Raw genomic sequence first — 16478 nt, forward strand, 5'->3', positions numbered from 1 at the left:
AGTGCTAAAGTGCAACTGCTCCATGTATAAATTGTGATTATGATTGGTTATCCCTGATTGGCATATTTGATTTACTAGTAAGTCCCTAGTGAAGTGCACTAGAGGAGCCCAGGGCCTGTAAATCAGATGCTACTAATGGGTCTGCAGCACTGTTTGTGCCTCCAACATGAGTAGCCCTGTAAACATGTCTCAGACCTGCCACTGCAGTGTCTGCCAATTCGACCTGGCAAGTGTACCCACTTGGCAGGTATAAAACATCCCTTTTACTACATGTAAGTCATCCTTAAGGTAGACCCTAGGTAGCCCCATGGGCATTGTACAGTGTATTTAAAAGGCAGGACATGTACTGATGTGTTTAACATGTCCTGATAGTGAAATACTGTCAAATTCAGTTTTCACAATTGCAAGGCCTATCCCTCCCATAGGGTAACATAGGGACTGCCTTTAAATATCTTTTAAGTACAGTTTCCCATTGGGAGCAGATTGAGAGTTGGAGTTTGGGGTCTCTGAACTCACAATGTAAAATTACATTTTGGTAGCGTTGGTTTTTAGATTGTCTCTTTGGAAATGCTATTTTTAGAAAGTGGGCATTTTCTTGCTTAATCGTTCTCTGCCTGCCTGTGGACTCCACGTCTGGGTCAGACTGACAGTTGGGCTGTTTGTGAATTTCCTCTAGACAATGACACAAAGGGAGCTAAGAAGTGTTCTGCATATCTCGATGAGTCTCCTGGGCTAGAGTGGAGAGGGAGGAGCTGACACTTACACCTCAAAGGGCTGTGCTTGTCCTCCCACAATGCAGGATCCAACCCCCTGGAATGTGTCTGGGGCCAGGCCTGGGTTAGGCAGGATCTTGTGAGCAACAGAGACTTTCCTTTGAAATTTGCCTACTTCAAAGGCAGAAATGAATATAAGTAGTGGACCTAAACCCCTAGACTTTAAGAATACTTTGAATCAAAAGGACCCTCTGCCAATGAGAAGAGTTGAAGGAGGAGTACTGCCTCTTTGTTGTGTCTGCTTTGCTGGGTTGGCCTGCAGTTGTTGCTTCTTCCTTGAAGAGGACAAAGACAAGACTTTGCTGTGTATCCTGCTTGTGAATATTCTTCAAGGTCTTCGACTGAGCTTTCCCCTTGTTCTGAAGTCTCAAGGCAATTGAAGACTTCATCTGCCAGCACCTGGGATCTCTTGCTGAGACTCCTACTCTGCCAAGTGGTGACACATCCAGTCCCTGAGCCCTTGAAAGAAGCTGGTGATCCCAAGGAGAAAATCCACGCCCTGGAGCCGAGCAGCAGAAAAATCGATGCAGCACCTGCATTGCAGCTGAAAAATCACCACATCACAGGTAAAATCAGTGCATCACCACCTCAGCGCTGATTCATCACTGCAGTGTGTCCAGATTTTCCACGCATCATGATGGATGTCAAAATCTGCAAAATTACCAGGAAGACCCGAGGCTGTTTGTCCAGAAATCGACACAATCGAAGCATTGCTTGGCCGGCGGAGAAAGAATCGCTACATGGCCTCACAAGTAGGGAATCAACGCATCGCTTGCTTTTCCAATGCTCGCTCACCCATGCAGCTTTATTTTTGACGCATACTAGGTACGTTGTACTAAAACAAAGTATCTATTGATTTGTATGGATTAAGACTCTTTTTACTTTTAAAAAATCTGATCTTTGCATGTGTATTTTGGATTTTTGTCGTTTTGGTCGTGTTTGATTTAGATAAATATTGGCTATTTTTCTTAACTGGTGTGAAGTCCTTTTGTGGTGTTTCCATTGTGTTACTGCATGTGTTGGTACAAATACTTCACATATTGTCTAAGAGATAAGCATGACAGCTTGTGCCAAGCTACAAAGAGGGTGAGCAGGGGTTATCTTAGGTGTGTATATCCTACCCTGACTAGAGTGAAGGTCCCTGCTTGGACAGAATGCAAATTGACTGCCAAACAGAGACCCCACTTCTAACAACAAGAATAAGCTGTATAATTTTAAATGTGGTACATTCCTGCCCTTTCACACAGTGCAGCAAAGTGGCTTGCTGTGCTACATGAATAAAAGATAAATCTGCCCCAGATGTAAAGCGCTTTGTGCAGAATTCTCCATCACATGAGCACACTCTAATACCTTTCAACCACTGATCCAATACGGGATGTGCTACCACAAAATGGATTGTCCCAAAATGGAAACAGGTTAAAACACAACATTGGAGGATATCTAAAACATGCAAAAGATAAAACTGCAATCCATGACATGAAGGAATTAGAGTATAGGCTGCCACTGAGCTCCTAACACTTTCACATTGTTCTCAAGCTTCAGTCATTGATTTCAATTTCATAATAATTGGAAGGATACTTACTTCAGTGGCGCTCAAAATGTGATCTAGTAATTTTTGTGTTGGTCTGGTAAATTCCAACCAAACAATGTGAAAAGCCAATGGACAAATAGTCAACATTAAGGCCCTATTCAAAGTGGATTCAGGTTTCAGCCAAATTGAATGCCAGAGCTACATCAGATAATAATGTTTTCATTATATGGGAGACCCAATTCCATACCGCATATGAATACAGGGGTATCTTAAGGGACAGCTAAAAGCCTTCTAAGAATTGTATTCTCGGCCCACTGTAAAGATTCACAGTGCACATATCCCCAGATGTTAGAGTCATAAGTAGCGGCAGATATACTTTTACTGTTATAAATTGTTAGCATCTCTCTAATTGGCCTAGACCATAGCCTAGAGACAAACTGGAATACAGGGATAGCTGTCTTCATTAGTTTTTGGGTCTTAAATCACATTTTATGGGTCAAAATTACCTTGTTGTCAAATGGAACATCCAGGTATGAAAATGTAGGGACTTTCAAAATTACATTATTTTGAACAACAAATTGTCTAGTTTTAGGAATTCCCTTCCCACAGATTTTGACATAGGTCTTTTTTAAGTTACTTTTAAATTCAGTTCATCATATATAATGTATACGAATGTAACAATGACCGAAGACCATTTACAATGTGTGCCAGCAGAAATGCATCACCTGCATATAATAAAGCAGGTATCATTGTGGGGCCAATATTAGATAAATCAGTAGTAGATTCCATAAGGGCTTATTCAACACCATTGATAAACAATGTAAATAAAAAATGGGGCTAGAACACAGTCTTGTCTGACTTCCTTTTTCACCTGAAAAGGTCTAGGGCATTCCGTTTGCAGACTGAATCAGACCCTGGCAGTGACATTCTGATAAAGGTGACTAAGAAAGTGAATGACTTGAGGATCCCCACCCATTGACTACATCATCTGCCTTAACACAGTCAAATGCACTACAAAGGTCCATAAATGCCAGGAATAAAAAGTAATTTTCCCCCCAAAATGATGGAGAATGGCATATAAACCAGAACATGCTCGAGTCTTCTAGAACTCTGGCTTTAATCCTATTGTCCATTGCCTCTCTCCTGTAAGCATGCTTATGCATTTTTAATGCATGCTTGTACTCTAATCTACTTTGGACAATCACAGCACAATCTTTAGGATGGCCTTTCAGCCCCTTTTTTAGTATTAATTTTTTCCTTTCTACACTTAACATCCAACCACCCCTTAGCGTGATCATCCTTTAAGGTTATAGATTTAGTCCATTTTTACATCATTAGCAGAACAAGTAGCTTCAAATGACTCTACTGCCTCACTTGGACAAGCGTCTCCTGCTAAACATGTGTTAAAGCTTCCCTTATTCTCTGAGATCAACTCAGCGAGATATTCATTAGGATCAATCACAGTCCATTTAATATGAACCCCGTTGGATCTAGCTGCACTTTAATTACTTACAACACGGAAATGGGTTTTCACAGGGATCCCCAAGCTGAGCTGTACTTCAACTACATTATAGTGGCGTATGCATATTGGGAGACCTTAAAGTCTCTTAAGAGTGGTATTAAATTCTGTGAAATGAGTATATGGCTGATTACACTTGTAGCTCCTTTGCCTGTAAATGTTGGGAAGTTTGTCTCAGAGTTAGGGCAAAAATCACTTACAAACCTCAGATTAACTGTACATATTAGAACATTACTAGCATCTCTGTAGGGTTTATGAAAGAAATGAGTCTGGTCATCTCCCATATTGTCTACATAGCCATATGCTGCCTTTAAATCTTAAGTGCACAGGTGAGCATTAAAATCCCCAACCCAAACAAGGAGTGTGTATTGCCTAATTGGAGCAATGTGTTTCATAAAAGCTCAATATGAGGCACCCACCACATTCATATTACTATTAGCAAAACAGTTGTTAAAATAATTCACTAATACTAAATTGGCCCTGGGGTTATACCCAAGCAAAGCAAATGAAAATGAGGAATGTCATTGATATTTCACCTTATTTATATTGCTAGTAGACTAGAGACTAAGGTGACTTGTCGTCCTATGGCTCATCCAGCTCCAGAAGATTCAGCAGGTGTTAAATACATAGTATACCCATTCACACCAAAGGTGTCTAAGGCCCATGTCTCCTGAAGGCAAATAACATGAAACCTTGAAATAGCAGGCAGCCAGTCAGGATTCATTAGTTCGGTGGATGTTCCTGCCACACTCAAAATGGCTAAATTAATAATGCCATTCGAATCACAGTAAGTATTCTTTATACATCAATCCAGGTTGGCAGCTTTAGCACATGGGGCAGAGTGGTTGAAAGTAGGAATCTGAGTAAATGGGTCTGCTGTCACTAATGGTCCTTGTAGGAAGCTGGCCTGGTGTGTGGTGAGTACCAAAGGTATTATCACCTTATACCAGATCCAGGTAGCCTCTATTAGTTAGGTGTAGTCAGTGTCAAGGAAGCCAGGCTCTCTAGAAGTAGCTGTGGATGAACAGTTAAGACTTATCTAAGAAACATGGAAAGCTTGTGCAATACCATTGTAGTCACACAGCACTTACACACAAGAACCACCCAGTGTTACAAAAAAAGGTACTTTATTTCAATAACACAAATACTAAAATACTTTATAGGCAATACCTCAACTCGAGGTAAGTAAAACACACTAATATATGTACAGCAGCAGTCAGGAATCAGCATAGAATGCATTAGAAAACAGTGAAAGTAATAGATAATTCTGAAGGCCTGGGGGGAGGGGGGACGACCAAACCATATACTAACAAAGTGGAATGTGAAAGTCGGGCCCCCACCCAACGAAGTGGAACCTGTAGCGGGGGGCTGGGAGGAACTAGAAAACTCACAAGGTAAGTACTAGAGTGCCCCCCAGAAACCAGGAGAGAAAAGGTAAGTAACTGGTTCTCCCCAATCCCATCAGAAGGAATTCAGAAAAGGATACTGCAAAACCAGGCAAGACTGCAAGAAACCAAAGGTGGACCCTGGAAGATGAAGACCTGGAAAAGAAGGGGACAAGTCCAGTTCACGTTAGAGTATCTGGTGATGGCAGCAGCCACTACCCACCCATCTGTGGATGCAGGATCCGTTCAACGGTGAGACGAAGATGGTCAGCAATCCTGCCCTGGAACAGCTGAAGAGTTCCTGAGTGATGCAGTCAATGTGCCACGCTGGGTGAAGAGTTGCAGTAGGTCTGTGGTGTGGAAAAACCACCAACAGGCCTTGGCAAAGGCAAATGTTGCAAATGAAGGAAAGTGGAGCTGCCTAGGACCAGCAAAGTTGAGGGAGACTCAACCCATGGAAGGGAGTCCTGGGTGGCCCATAGCAATCAGGAGAATCAGAAGAAGAGGAGGCAGCCCACAGAGATGGCCCACAGGCAGCAAGCACAGGAGTCATAGTGAGGCCCATGCAGCACACCTAGAATGAGTCCCACATTGCAGGAGTAGCATTCAGAGGGCTGTGCTTTGCAGGGAAGAGTGCTGGGGCTGGGGCTACATGGAGCCTGAAGATCCTTTGGAGGAAATGCTAACATGCCTGAGTAGCTGCAAGTGACGCAGTGCATAGGGGTACTGTGCTGCATTGAGAGGCAAAGACTTACTGTCTCCAAAGTTGGATAACTGACAGAGAGGACCAAGGGGACCACTCCAGGATGCTGTGATGCAGGATCCACGTAGCTCAGAAAGAGAGGAGATCCATGCAGCAGGTTGTCTTTGCAGTTGGTGCCTGCAAATGCAGGGGAGTGACTCCTCCACTCCAAGGGAGATTCCTTCTTGCTTCTTGATGCAGACTGAAGACTTGCTGCTCTCAGAGGATGCACAGCTGAGAAAATGTTGCAGTTGCTCAAAGGAGCCAGAGAAACAATGTTGCAGAGCAGAGTTGTCACTGTAGCTGCAGATGGTAGGTTCCTGTGGAGTCCAGTTGCACTTCCAGTTACCAGAATTTGAAGTAAACATTGCAGAGGCATCCTGCTGGAGTCTTGCACATCCAATCTGAGGACCCACCCAAGACGGAGACCTGGAAGAGGGATTAGTCACCTAGCCAGGTGACCACCTATCAGGAGGGAGCTGTCACATCAACTGCCTGACCTGGCCACTCAGATGCTCCCAGAGGCCTCTGCCCACCTTGGATTCAAAATGGCAGAATCAAGCGGCCACCTGGAGGAGCTCTGGGCACCCCCGGTGGGGTGGTGATGGACAGGGAAGTGATTACTCCCCTTTTCATTGTCCAGTTTCATGCCAGAGCAGGGACTGAGGGTCCCTGAACCAGTGCAGACTGGTATGCAAGGAGGGCACCGAATGTGCCCTTCAAAGCATACCAGTGGCTTGGGGAGGCTACCCTTCCCAAGCCATGAAACACCTATTTTCAAAGGTAGCGAGTGTTACCCCCCTCTCCCAAAGGAAATCCTTTGTCCTGCCTTCCTGGGCTTTAGCTAGTCAAGCAGCAGGATGGCAGAAACCCCTCTGAGGGGTGGCAGCAGCGTGGGGTGCCCAGAAAACCCCAGAAAGCTGTTAGGAGCAATGCTGGGGGAGCTCTAAGGAGCCCCCAGAGTGCATGGAATCATACAAGCAAATCAGGCAACAGAATCGGGGTATGATTCCAATACATTTGATACCAAACATGGGTTTGGAGTTACCATTATGTAGCTGGACATATGTAGTGATCTATGTCCAGTACACCAGTACATGGGTAAAATGGCACCCCACACTCACGAAGTACAGGAAAATGGATCTGGTGTTAGTGGGGGCACCTCTGCTCATGCAGGGGTGCCCTCACACACAGGTACGTGCACCCTGACCTCTGGGCTAGGTGGGCCCACCATAGGGGTGATTTACAGTGACCTGTTGCAGTGAACTGAAGTGAAAGTGTGCATGCACCTTTTCACGTAGGCTGCAATGGCAGCCCTGCAAACACATTTTTCATGGGCTCCCATGGGTGGCATGATACATGCTGCAGCCCATGGGGAACCCATGGTGCCTCAATGCCTTGGGCACCTGGGCACCAAATTCTAGGGACTTATATGGGGGCACCACTATGCCAAATGTGGGGTGTGTGAAGTCCCAGTAACCAAATTTAGAGGGAGAGAGTACAGTTGCTAGGGTCCTGTTTAGCAGGACCCCAGTGAACATGGTCAAAACATACTGACATCAGGCAAATAGTGGGGTAACCATGCCAAAAGTGGGTACTTTCCTACAGTCTTCCTAATGTAGGAAAGCATATCTCATGACCATTGCTCCACACTGCTTTCTGTAGACCCCTTGTCTTCTTTTCTGGATCTTCCATGTATTGGGGCCCAACATTTGTGCCAGGGAATGCCAGCTCAATTTCTCTGCCCCCTCAAGCACAGTTTCATCAGTGTTGGTTCATACATCAAGATCTCAGCCGCCAAGCGCACTGTATTTGTGTTATAATGGTTTTAGGCCCACAAGTATTGTTTTATGCCCACAAGCACCGTGTTCTGTGTTTCTGTTATTGATGGCCGGCTTTATGAGGTTTGCCAAGATCTTGTGGGATCTCAACAACTCTCTGCTGCCATCTTGGGTGTGGTCCTATTTAAACTGCACCCGAGGGTGGAGTTTTGCTTTGCCTTGACAAAACTGGACTAGAAGGAGCTTGAAGCAAGGAGCTCAGCACTTACCTTGCCTCAATGGATCCTGTTAATGCCATAGGATTTGGTGCTTCGCCCAGCAGCATTTCAACTTGGAACTTGACACCAAGTCCTATAAAAAAAGAAAATGAGAAACAAGTAAGACAAAGATTAAAAGATTTTTAGCATGCATACAAAGACTAAAGCCAAGAGATATAACAGTATTTGAGAGACTGTTTTTTAAGAACTAACACTTTTCATTGAAAGTGGCCATTCTATGAGTCCATAAGGTGTGCCTTCATTTAACTCGTCCAATGGAGTTGCCACAACAGAAAAAGACCAAGCAAAGACTTTTAGGTAAACAAACAAACCACAGCATGAAAGACAGTGTGTGAATAATCAAGTGAAAAGTGTTAAAACCAAAACATTCATGTATACAATATTTTCGCTTCAGATAACACATCCCTAAGACAAGACTAATGGGAGATCCTTGAATCCTGGTGAGATGCTATTACCCTCACACCTCGGCAATTCTATGGCAAAATCTTGTTAGGGAGATCTACCAGTTGATCTCAGATACCAATCAAGGACAGGTAAGGAGGGGAGTCACAGGGAATATAGGGACAAAACCAGAGTTGTCAAAGGGAATTCATATCAGGCTTGTGCTTGTGTTTTCAAGGTACGACAGCAGCAGTCCAAGAGAGAAGTGCAGCTTCTATGCTAAATCCCCAAAACAGGCTCTCCTCCCTTAGTTCCATTTGTCTTCCTTGCAATTTTCACTATTGTGAGAAATGAGGTAGAGCTTGAGGAATTGATCCATATTGTTAGAAATGGGGTCTGTGGTTACCCCCTGTTCAAGCAAGGACCCTCACTCTAGTCAGGGTAAAAGAGAATCACCCTCAGCTAACCCCTGCTTACCCCCTTGGTAGCTTGGCAGAGCAGTAGGCTTAACTTCAGAGTGCTAGGTGTAAAGTATTTGTACCAACACACACAGTAACTTAATGAAAACACTATAAAATGAAACAACACCAGTTTAGAAAAATAGGAAATATTCACCTAAACAAAACAAGACCAAAACAACAACAATCCACCATACACAAGTCAAGTTATCAATAAAAATGCAAAAAGAGTCTTTAAGTAGTTTTAAACACACACTAGTGCTGCTAGCGTGAAATTGTATCTGGTGTGCGTCAAAAATAACCCCGCACGGTTGGGTGTGCGCCAAAAATAACCCCGCACGGGCGGGTGTGAGTCGGAAAACCAGCCGCACGATGATCCAAAAACCATGCAGCGCAGGTTGTGATCTCCCTGCCTCCGTCAGCGATGCTACGCATCGTTTCTCCTGCTCCGTGCGTCGATTCTTCAGTTGCGTTTCCTGTGAGCGTCGTTTCTCGGCGCGCTGTTTTTTCAGCCGCAGATCGGAGTAGCGTCTATCTTTTCCCCGCAGGGCGCTCTGTGCGTGGATTTCCTTGTCTTTAGGTGGCCAGCTTCTCCTTTCAGGGCCCCAGCAACTGGATGAGCACCACAGGGCAGAGTAGGAGTCTCTCCAGAGACTCCAGGTGCTGGCAGAGAGAAGTCTTTGCTGTCCCTGAGACTTCAAACAACAGGAGGCAAGCTCTAGATCAAGCCCTTGGAGATTTCTTCTCAAGATGGAAGGCACACAAAGTCCAGTCTTTGCCCTCTTACTCTGGCAGAAGCAGCAACTGCAGGATAGCTCCACAAAGCACAGTCACAGGCAGGGCAGCTCTTCTTCCTCAGCTATTCAGCTCTTCTCCAGGCAGAGGTTCCTCTTGGTTCTAGAAGTGTTTCCAAAGTCTGTGGTTTTGGGTGCCCTTCTTATACCCAATTTCTCCTTTGAAGTAGGCCTACTTCAAAGTAAAGTCTCCTTTGAATGTGAAATCCTGCCTTGCCCAGGCCAGGCCCAAGACACTCACCAGGGAGTTGGAGACTGCATTGTGTGAGGGCAGGCACAGCCCTTTCAGGTGTGAGTGACCACTTCTACCCACCCTCCTAGCACAGATGGCTCATCAGGATATGCAGGCTACACCCCAGCTTCCTTTGTGTCACTGTCTAGTGTGAGGTGCAACCAGCCCAACTGTGAAACTGACCCAGACAGGGAATCCACAAACAGGCAGAGTCACAGAAATGGTATAGGCAAGAAAATGCCCACTTTCTAAAAGTGTCATTTTCAAACACACAATCTTAAAATCAACTTTACTAAAAGATGTATTTTTCAATTGTGAGCTCAGGGACCCCAAACTCCACATGTCCATTTGCTCCCAAAGGGAATCTACACTTTAATCAGATTTAAAGGTAGCCCCCATGTTAACCTGTGAGAGGGACAGGCCTTGCAACAGTGAAAAATGAATTTAGCAATATTTCACTGTCAGGACACATAAACCACATTACTATATGTCCTACCTTAACCATACACCGCACCGTGCCCTTGGGGCTCCCTGGGGGTGCCCAACATGTAAGAAAATGGAAGGTTTAGGCCAGGCAAGTGGGTACACTTGCCAAGTCGAATTTACAGTAAAAACTGCATACACAGACACTGCAATGGCAGGTCTGAGACATGATTATAGAGCTACTTATGTGGGTGGCACAACCAGTGCTGCAGGCCCACTAGTAGCATTTGATTTACAGGCCCTGGTACCTCTAGTGCACCTTACTAAGGACTTACTAGCAAATCAAATATGCCAATCATGGATAAACCAATCAACCATACAATTTACACAGAGGACGTATGCACTTTAGCACTGGTTAGCAGTGGTAAAGTGCTCAGTGTTCAAAAACCAACAGCAACAGGTCAGAAAACATAGGAGGAAGGAGGCAATAAGATTGGGGATGACCCTGCAGAAACTAAAAAGTCCAACACATATCATCTCTGCGGTGCCATGCTGCGGGCTACCAAAGTAGGTCTGTGTTGATCTGACAGCGTACCAGTGTACCAGAGGACCAAAGCCTTTGGTTCAGATGCTGAACCCCAAGAGAAGAAGCTGAATAGAAGAAGCTGGCGGAATCTAACAAAAGGTACCCAAAGTTGACTCACACACAGCTCCAGGATATTCCTTACATCGTGGGCCAACCTAAACAGATCTCCTGACCATTAGAATGTCACTGTAATTATAGATATTAACCTTTACTGAGTGTCTCAAACAATGGAAGACCTTGGGGCATATTTATACTCCATTTGCGCTGAATTTGTGTAAAAAAACTGTACGCAAATTCAGCGCAAATGTAAATCCATATTTATATCTTGATGCTAGACATGTCTAGCTTCAAAATATTGGAGTTAGCACCATTTTTTAGATGCATGAACCTGCCTTGCGTCAATGAGATGCAAGGTAGGTGTTCCCATCTAAAAAATGGTGCTAACTCCATAGCCGCATATTTATCCATCTGTGCTAAAATGATGCACGGGTAGGAAGAGGGGCTCAATAATGGTTCAAAGCTTGCTTTGCACCACTATTTAACACCAGGGTCAGACCAGGCCTTAGGGGACCTGTGGACCCATTTCCATGGTGAAACACCATGCAATGGGGCCACAGGTGCCCTCCTCAAGCCCCAGGAACACCCTTACCCACACCAGAGGGACACCGGAGGATAGGGGACCCAGTCACAGGTAAGTAGGGTAAGTATAGGTAAGAATTTTATTAAGTGCCATCGGGGGCCCAGCTTGGGGCCCTCTGCATGGCACAGGGTGCAATGGCCATACCCAGGTGACCCTTGTTCCCTGTACTGGCCATTGGGGTGGTGGGCATGACTCCTGTCTGGATGGTTTTGCATCAGAAAATGACTCTGGGATGGTTAGATGCATTTTTATTTGCCTCTAACCAGCCTAATGTCATTTTTTGGTGCAAACCCCCTTCTCCCATATCGCCACACCCACCCAACGAACGCCATTTTTTTACGTTAGCCGACCCTTAGCGCCGAATGCGCCATTTCATAAATTTGGCACCCAGCTTGTGTCCTGGAATGGTGCAAGTCGGCGCTATACTTTTTGAAGCAATACTGCGCAAACACAGTTTTGCGTCAGAAAAGTATAAATACGGGCCTTTGTTCTTTAACTGCTTAGTTGATTCCAAAGTCAAGGGAACTAACATGGGAACACCTTTACAATTATCACATAGGTGCATGCGGAGGGGAGAAGATCAATAGTGGGAACATATGCAGATAACTTGTTTGCTGCTATGTAAGCGCTCCCCTGAGTCGCAAGATCCTCAATAGGGCATTGAACCTCTCTGTTTTGAGAATGATGTCTGGCACTCCCTGACAAGGCATTTTCTTGATCGATTTCAACACAGGAAGGCTCCCAGACAGATTAAGCAATTTATAACATTAGATGCTGACAGAGATACTCCTTGTGGGTTTCAATTGGTGGGCTCAGTGTGAAATTCCACCATTTGATTATTCAGGCTTCTGAGTGCTACATCAATGGCCCCTAGGCATTTATATAATGACTGTAGAGTCACCTCCAAATGAGAGTAACTCTCCCACATAGTAAGTCTGTTGAAGCACTTATATCAAATGGGGACAATAGTGACACGTTCTGGTTGGGGTAGAGTGTCTTAGGGCTTTCTAGGCCATACCTTCCGTTACTTTTTCTGCTGCTTTGGAGCAGGCCAGGAGTTTGTGGTAGAGGACCCAAGTGGAGAATGGGGACTAATGGGTGCTATAGAGGAACAAACAAACTTGGATCTGTACCTCAGTAGTTAAGACATGAGGAGCAGCTTAGATAAGAAACACAGTCATATTGACTGGTGGAGTATCATTTGACAAAGACAGAATCCTTTCAGTGGTTTCTATTTCTTTTGGAATAACATCAACAGCATGTTTTAGAAATTGTTTTAGGTCTTACCTCATTTATACGTCTTCCTGGAAGCATACTTTTTGCCGTTGAAGCTATGATTAACTTTAAAACCAGGGACCAAGGAGGGGAGCCCAGCCCATCCTTGTTCGGACATGGAAGGGTGCAGACAGGCTTGGTCTTGGCACGGTCTTCACACGGGCTCCACCCGGGCATGTCCTGTGCCATGGAAGAAGTCAAAATGGTATAAGCCCTGGAGGCATGTTGCTCCTCCTCCTGTCCCCACCATCAGCAGCAGTGAGATGTGGGCCTTATGGTCGTTGAACGTGCATGTCCCACGTATGAGAGAAGTCATAGAGCTATTAGCTATTAGAAAAATATAGCTTAAGTGAATAAATAAAAAAGGACCAAAATGACAAAAGAACTTAAGATATGAATTTCCAACAATAAATGTAAAATAGCAATTTGAAGCAATGAGCACTTCAACGGTATATCTGGTCACGCTAAACCCTGGGCAAAGTCTAAAGTTCAGGCCGCCCATGATGAAGAGCAGGCTGGATACAGGGACTTTCTTGGGCCCACTGACCCAAAGTATCTTGATCCAGGATGCGTTGTTGTCGCCGAAGATGTGACGTGCAACAGAAGAGATGCATCAGTTTGGAGCCATGTCGTGGACAAGATGCATCGATTTTCTCCATGCAACTGTGACAATAGATCGGTTTCAAGTGTGACGCACTGGTTCCAAATGCGATGCGCAGCTGCTGCTGCCACTGTAGACGATGCATCAATTCTGCTCCATGCAGCAACAAGGATGCCTTATTCTGATTCATGCAAAGACAAAAATGCACCGGTTCGATTGAGGATGCATGGGATCTGGTTGAAGCAGCACTTTATACCCACTTCCAGGGGATACCTCAAGGGAGACATATGTATAAAAAAGGAAAGGTTGGGCCTGGCAAAAAGGTTATGGCAGTGCAAAGCTAGATGCCCAGGCTCTGCGATGGCAGGCCTGAGACATAATTACAGGGCTACAAATGTGGGTGGCATAACCAGTGCTGCAGGCCCACTAGTAGCATTTGATTTACAGGCCCTGGGCACCTCTAGTGCACTGTACTAGGGGCTTACCAGTAAATCTTATATGTCAATCATGGATGAATCAATTACATACACATTTTGTATAGGAGCACTTGCACTTTAGCACTGGATAGCAGTGGTAAAGTGCCCAGAGTAACAAAAACAGTGAAAACAGAGTCCAGCACACATCAACAACCTGGGAAACAGAGGCAAAATGTTAGGGGAGACCACGCCAAGGATGCCAAGTCTAACAGTAACCATATATTCAGCCCCTTTAGGACATAGTGCATTACACATTTTCAGACCTACTAGAATATTCATACAAACAAAGCCCTTAAAAAACAAACCACTCCCAGCTGTAAAACAAACATTCCTGCCATGAGACAGCTTAAAAAGAAACTCAATGGTAGGAGAGGTTATTATTTTGGGGTCCCTCGAACCTAGTGTGGGGACCCAGAGCTGACCTTGACAGAAAGAGCACATGGTGCTGAACATTTTGATGGTGGTCCCATTGTCTTAGGACCACCACACAGTGGGTTATGGGCAAAAATGTTTTGTAAAAGGAATGGCCCTCAAAGTATTATGGGATGAGTTTCAAAGTGCAGCTAATATTGTAGTATCTTGACTGTAATGCTCAGAGCAGCCTTTAGACGGCACCACAACAAAAACAGCATTTGTAATAAACATGGTCATTTAACCAAATAGTAAGCCCCTAGAGTGCATAACCACATGAAAACAGAAAGCAATGCTCTAGACCCTAGAGCACGTAGTGCATTATACATTTTCAGCCCTACTAGAATAATATTACAAACAGGGCCCTTAAAACACAAACTGCTCCCACCTGTCAAACAAAAGTTCCAGCCATAAGAGAGCTTAAAAAGATGTTGAATGGTGGGAGGGGTTATTATTTTGGTGTCCCCCGAACCTAGTGTGGGGACCCAGAGATGGCCAAGACAGAAAGAGTGTGTCGTGCTGAATGTTTTGAAGGTGGTCCCATTGTTGTAGGACCACTACACAGTGAGTTATGGGCAAAACATTATGGGGTGAGTTTCTGAGTGCAGCAAATATTGTAGTATTTTGACTATAGTGCTCAGAACAGCACCTAGAGGACTCCACAATAAAAATAGTATTTGGAAGAAACATGGTCATGTAACCATATAGTCAACACCTAGAAGACATAACCATAAGACAACAGAATGACAGGAAGTAATGCAGTGTAACTATATATTTAGCCCCTAGAGGGCCTAGTGTCTTACACCTTTTCAGGCTTAGCAGGCCTACTGCAATAATATTACAAACAAGGCCCTCAAAAACACAAACTACTCCCAGCTGTAAAACAAACGTTCCGGCCATGAGACAGCTTAAAAAGAAACTCAATGGTAGGAGAGGTTATAATTTTGGGGTCCCTCAAACCAAGTGTGGGGACCCACAGCTAACCTAGGCAGAAAGAGCGCATGGTGCTGTTCATTTTGATGGTGGTCCCATTGTCTTAGGACCCGACACAGTGGGTTATGGGCAAAAATGTTTTGTAAAAGGAATAGACCGCAAAGTATTATGGGATGAGTTTCCAAGTGCAGCTAATATTGTAGTATCTTGACTGTAATGCTCAGAACAGCCTTTAGACGGCACCACAACAAAAACAGCATTTGTAATAAACATGGTCATTTAACCAAATAGTAAGCCCCTAGAGTGCATAACCACATGAAAACAGAAAGCAATCCAATGTAACCATGTATTTAGACCCTAGAAGACATAGTGCATTACACATTTTCAGCCCTACTAGAATAATATTATAAATAGGGCCCTTAAAACACAAACTGCTCCCACCTGTCAAACAAACGTTCCAGCCATAAGAGAGCTTAAAAAGATATTGAATGGTGGGAGGTGTTATTATTTTGGTGTCCCACCAACCTAGTGTGGGGACCCAGAGATGTCCAAGGCAGAAAGAGTGTGTTGTGCTGAATGTTTTGAAGGTGGCCCCATTGTTGTAGGACCACCACACAGTGAGGTATGGGCAAAACATTATGGGGTGAGTTTCTGAGTGCAGCAAATATTGTAGTATTTTGACTGTAGTGCTCAGAACAGCACCTAGAGGACTCCACAATAAAAATAGTATTTAGAAGAAACATGGTCATGTAACCATGTAGTCAGCACCTAGAAGACATAACCGTATGACAAAAGAATGACAGGAAGTAATGCAGTGTAACAGTATATTTAGCTCCTAGAGGGCCTAGTGTCTTCCACATTTTCAGGCTTAGCAGGCCTACTGCAATAATATCACAAAGAGGGCCTTCAAAAACACAAACCACTCCCAGCTGTAAAACAAAAGCTCCAGCCATGAGCGAGCTTAAAAAGACAATGTATGGTGGGGGAGGTTACTATTTTGGGATCCCCCTTAACCTCGTTGAGGGGGCAAGAGATGACCTAGGTAGAAATAGCATGTCAGGCTGAATGTTTTGGTAGTGGTCCCATTGTGGTAGGACCACCACAGGCTAAGTTATGGGCAAAAATGTCTTGAAAAAGAAAGGCCCTGCAAAGCATTATGGGGCAAGTTTCCAGAGTGCAGTGAATATTGTAGTATTGGCTCTGTGGCTGTGCCGGGAGAGCCACATTGAGGATTTGTGTGTTTTTTCTGTTTAAAATGC

Source organism: Pleurodeles waltl, chromosome 5, assembly GCF_031143425.1.
Source record: "Pleurodeles waltl isolate 20211129_DDA chromosome 5, aPleWal1.hap1.20221129, whole genome shotgun sequence".
Taxonomy (NCBI): domain Eukaryota; kingdom Metazoa; phylum Chordata; class Amphibia; order Caudata; family Salamandridae; genus Pleurodeles; species Pleurodeles waltl.